Genomic DNA, 5,785 nt, shown 5'->3' on the forward strand with positions numbered 1-5,785 from the left:
CATTCACTTCATCTTTGATCATTTATTATTTGTTATTTATTATTTGTTATTTATTTATGTCATTTGACAGAATACATTAAAGGTTGCTATGGTTACAGTGAGGAGGACATTTATTGTGTTATTATGATCTTTAAATCACATCATTAACACATTATTTCCATTTGTTTAAAAAGAAAAGAGGAGAAAAAATAGAAATACTTCTATAACTAATACTTTGTTAGAGGAAGAGGAGGAGGATGAAGGTAAACGGGTGAGTGTGACGAGGAAGAGGAGAAGAAGAAGAGGATGGAGGTAAACGGCTCAGTGTGACGGAGGAAGAGGAGAAGAAGAAGATGGAGGTAAACGGCTCCGTGTGACGGACGAAGAGGAGAAGAAGAAGAGGATGGAGGTAAATGGCTCAGTGTGACAAAGGAAGAGGAGAAGAAGAAGATAATTGAGGTAAATGGCTCAGTGTGCCGGAGGAAGAGGAAAAGAAGAAGAGGATGGAGGTAAACGGCTCAGTGTGACAGAGGAAGAGGAAAAGAACAAGAGGATGGAGGTAAACGGCTCAGTGTGACGTACTAAGAGGAGAAGAAGAAGAGGATGGAGGTAAACGGCTCAGTGTGACGAAGGAAGAGGAGAAGAAGAAGAGGATGGAGGTAAACGGCTCAGTGTGACGGAGGAAGAGAAAAAGAAGAAGAGGATGGAGGTAAACGGCTCAGTGTGACGAAGGAAGAGGAGAAGAAGAAGAGAATTGAGGTAAACGGCTCAGTGTGCCGGAGGAAGAGGAAAAGAAGAAGAGGATGGAGGTAAACGGCTCAGTGTGACGAGGAATAGGAGAAGAAGAAGAGGATGGAGGTAAACGGCTCAGTGTGACGGAGGAAGAGGAAAAGAACAAGAGGATGGAGGTAAACGGCTCAGTGTGACGTACGAAGAGGAGAAAAAGAAGTGGATGGAGGTAAACGGCTCAGTGTGACGGAGGAAGAGGAGAAGAAGAAGATGGAGGTAAACGGCTCAGTGTGACGGAGGAAGAGGAGAATAAGAAGAAGAAGATGGAGGTAAACGGCTCAGTGTGACGGAGGAAGAGGAGAAGAAGAAGAAGATGGAGGTAAATGGCTCAGTGTGACGGAGGAAGAGGAGAAGAAGAAGAGGATGGAGATAAACGGCTCAGTGTGATGGACGAAGAGGAGGAGAAGAAGAAGAGGATGGAGGTAAATGGCTCAGTGCGACGGAGGAAGAGGAGAAGAAGAAGAGGATGGAGGTAAACGGCTCAGTGTGACAGAGGAAGAGGAGAAGAAGAAGAAGATGGAGGTAAATGGCTCAGTGTGATGGAGGAAGAGGAGAAGAAGAAGAAGATGGAGGTAAACGGCTCAGTGTGACGGACGAAGAGGAGAAGAAGAAGAAGATGGAGGTAAACGGCTCAGTGTGACGGAGGGAGAGGAGAAGAAGAAGAGGATGGAGGTAAACGGCTCAGTGTGACGGACGAAGAGGAGAAGAAGAAGAGGATGGAGGTAAACGGCTCAGTGTGACGGACGAAGAGGAGAAGAAGAAGAAGATGGAGGTAAACGGCTCAGTGTGACGGAGGGAGAGGAGAAGAAGAAGAGGATGGAGGTAAACGGCTCAGTGTGACAGAGGAAGAGGAGAAGAAGAAGAAGATGGAGGTAAACGGCTCAGTGTGACGGACGAAGAGGAGAAGAAGAAGAGGATGGAGGTAAACGGCTCAGTGTGACGAGGAAGAGGAGAAGAAGAAGAGGATGGAGGTAAACGGCTCAGTGTGACGAGGAAGAGGAGAAGATGAAGAGGATGGAGGTAAACGGCTGAGTCGAGGCCAGGTGTGTTTACTGTGACGCTGCTTTAATAAAGAAAGCAGCGAGTGTGAAATAGCTTCAGAGTTATTGTTCCACACACAGAAGCTGTAATAACAATCCCACAACTCGGAGAGCTGGAACACAAATGTTTGTTCTCCACTAACAAGGTTGTGAATTATTAATAGGATCTAAAGCCGCGGCTATAACCCGATTGTTGAGGTGGGATTGTTGGCGAGCAATGCTGCACCACCGTTTACTGGGATGTGTGTGTCTGCACATCTTTATATCCAATTTAATGGGATTCTGATAGATTTCAGAGGGACATCATAAAAGACAGCGCCCCCCCCCCCACCCCTCTATTCTTCTTGAACCCTCAGCTGATCCATACAAATGAAATGCAGCTTCACTCACTAAATATGAATACGTTTACAGAGAGGACGAGCTTTTAGAGGCTGGATGACGAAGCTCCATCAACTCGATACTTTGTTCTGTGATGAAGGTGATGCTGAGGATCAATACTGCTGATAGAGGGGGGGGTTACAGTTTAACATTTTACAGACAAAATACTAAGTTTACAAATGAATCTTCATAAACGTCTCTGATATCATCATCATCATCATCATCATCATCAGCTGGATTCTCACCAGGTCACATGATTGGTTGGTTGGTTGTAAACAATGGCAGCTCCTGAAGAGGTTAGCGTAGCTGCTACGTTAGCATCAGTTCTCTCAGAGGAAGAAACTGAAGACTTTTACAAATAAAACGTGTTTTTTTTCTTCTGCTGATCGACTTCAATGAGTTTGATTGACAGCTGCTTTCATCCAATCACCTGCTACGTATCATTTAAAGTGTGAACAGTTTCTAATGACGTCTTCTCTCACAATAAAACATCTGATTCTATTGTTGTGCAACAACCACAAAGACAAAGTCCTCTAAACGTTATGGGTTCATTTCAATAAATGATTTATGATCAATAGTGAAAATCAAACATTAAAGAAAAGTCTAAAAACTGAAAACAGAATTAATGACATGATTAATGGAAGAGAAGAAGAAACTAAACTTCTTCTCTTCCATTAATCATGTCAGGACCCCTCAGAATTACCTGGTGACCCTCTGGAGGACCCCGACCTCCAGGTTGGGAACCAGTGAACTAAACTATCTGACTGTAGATGAAGAAGATGAAGAACTAGGTGAAGTAGGAGAGTGAGTGAGTGAGTGTGTCTGTGAGTGTGTGTGTGTGTCTGTGTGTGCTTGTGTGTGCTTGTGTGTAGGAGAGTGAGTGAGTGAGTGAGTGAGTGTGTGTGTGTGTGTCTGTGAGTGTGTGTGTGTGTGTGTCTGTGTGTGTCTGTGTGTGCTTGTGTGTGAGTGTGTGTCTGTGTGTGTGTGTCTGTGCGTGTGTGTGTGTAGATGAGTGAGTGAGTGAGTGTGTGTCTGTGTGTGAGCGTGTGTGAGTGTGTGTGTGTGTGTCTGTGTGTGTGTCTGTGTGTGTTTGTGTGAGAGTGTGTGTGAGTGTGTGTGTGTGAGAGTGTGTGTGAGTGTGTGTGTGTGTGTGTGTGTGTGTGAGTTCTCAGCATCATGTCTGTCCAACATAAAGAATCAAACTGACCTCAGGTCTGTGGTTCTGAGCCTCTTCCTCCTCATTTGCATAAACTAATGAAAGGACTTTTAATTGGTCCACATTGATTCTTTTTCTTGCTCTGATTGAGCAACAGTTGAGTGTGAAGCTGTTCAAGTGGAGAGTTGATTGATTTGTGGTTTTATTCTGTTTATAAAAGGAGGCTGATGACCTCCTGTTATGAGAGGAGTCATCATCATCAGGAGGAGGAGGAAGAAGAGGAGGAGGAGCATTAAAAATGTCCTCCACTGGGATACATGAAGGTGTGAAATTGCCGACTCCTCTTTGCCCCCCTGAGCCTCAGAAGGTATTTCTTGTTTTATTGACAGAGCGTCTGATTCCCTCCTCCTCCTCCTCCTCCTCCTCTCTGATTGCTTTTGTTTCCAGGTCACCTCCTATCTATCGCCGCAAGTTTTCCAATTTCTCAGAGCTGCTTGTATGAAGACAGAAGGCGTCTCTGAGCTAAATGTACATAAACCTTCAACAGAAGAAGCAACACGGAGCATGTGTGTGTGTGTGTGTGTGTGTGTGTGTGTGTGTGTGTGTGTGTTTCATGCTCGGTGGGCAACACAGACCGTCAACGCCCCCCCGACGCAACTTCATCAAAGGAACAATCAAATAAACGGTTCATTAATATGAAATTATCTCCGCATGAAGATTAATTGCATTAAAGTGATGAGAGCAGAATGATGGATGGAGACGGAGGAGTGATGAATGGAGAGAGCAGCGGAACTAAATTGAAAGTGTACTCATCCGTTCTCCGCTAGCAGCTAATGATAAACGTCCAACAATACATGTTCGGGTTTAAACAGACGCACAGATGCATTGTGGGCCGTCAGGTAACAGAAACATCTTCATCGGTTTGGTCTCAGCATTGGTAGGGACACTGCCAGCCCCCCCCCCCCCCCCGCCATATTAAAAAAACTAGTAACAAAACCTTTGTTTAAATACAAAACAGTATTCTGCACCAAATAAATAATAATAATAAATAATTACATAAATGAATAAAAAACGTTCTGCTAAAATGCCAATATACAGTAACAGTATATTCTATATCCAAAATATATATTAAAAACTTTTCCCAGCTGTGCAGCCAAAAAAAGACAATTTATTTATTTTTTATTAAAAATAAATCTAATCTGCAGCACTTAATAGGCTACAAATAAAGTGCTTTCCTCCTTTATGCAATTATTAGTAGTGCTGGGCAACGATTAAAATATTTAATCGCGATTAATCTCGATTAATCTCATTGTTATGGCAAAGTTGAATAATGAATTATAAAGTAGTGTATTGCTCTCTTTTATTTTAAAGTGCTGCTCTATGAACTAAAGGTGAATAACATTGTGTGTAAACACTTTAAACACATCAGGTTGTTGTTAGCAGCAGTGTTCTCTTCACACAGCAGCAGTTCTATCTCTTCACTATCTGTGCTCAGTGTGTGACTGTGTGTGAAACGTTCCACTGCTGTGCAACAGGAACATGTTTCACACCTTTCATCTACATGTGTGTGTTGTGTCTTCATGACAGTCAGAGCATGTGATGCAGCTCTACTCTTCATCACTATGATGCTGTAACTCAGAGGTGATGAAGGTGACCCAGCTCTACTCTTCATCACTATGACGCTGTAACTCAGAGGTGATGAAGGTGACCCAGCGATCAAAGAATAAAGACACTTTACCCACAATTTAGATGTATTTTCCCTTTAACTCACGAGATGCAGGTAGCATGTTTTATACTTAATGTGAATATAATTCATACTTTGTTGGCATCTTATTCTGAAAACCGGATGTTCGTCTGAAGAAACCGGATGTTGTCTCACGTTAATCTTTCCGCTAACTTTCACGGTCCTTCGCTCGCTCCCGATCTGTGCCGTTTAAATGCGTTTACCGTGAATGTCAGCATATAGGTGCACTAACATGTAAGTGTCTACTGACTTTACCGCAGCGATGTCCAGTAGTCTCCATTCCTCCACCGCTGCCAGTGAGCAATGGACTTTCAAAATAAAAAAAATAAGTCAACGTTAATTAATTAATGCGTTAATGCAATAATAACGCGTTAACTTGCCCAGCACTTAAAATAATACGAATGAGTTTGCAAATATATTGTGCAAAATTATTTTTTCTAACAGGCAATTAAAATCAACCAAATATTGGTGGGGACAATTGTGTCTTTCCCAAACTTTGGGCGTGACTAGTCCCTATGGACCCTATGCAAACCTACGCCCTTGGTGTTCATCACATTAAAGGTGTCCATTTCATGCCTTTTCATCTTATTATATTAATATTTATGTTATATTATTCACTAATTACTTTACAGAGATTTAATGAAGATGTAAAACATCATGTAAAATGTTTAAATGTATCCGCAATAATACAATCTATAA

The sequence above is a fragment of the Anarhichas minor genome, unplaced genomic scaffold, assembly GCF_050575085.1.
Source record: "Anarhichas minor isolate MPS153535 unplaced genomic scaffold, ASM5057508v1 ptg000105l, whole genome shotgun sequence".
In the NCBI taxonomy this organism is placed as follows: Eukaryota; Metazoa; Chordata; class Actinopteri; order Perciformes; family Anarhichadidae; genus Anarhichas; species Anarhichas minor.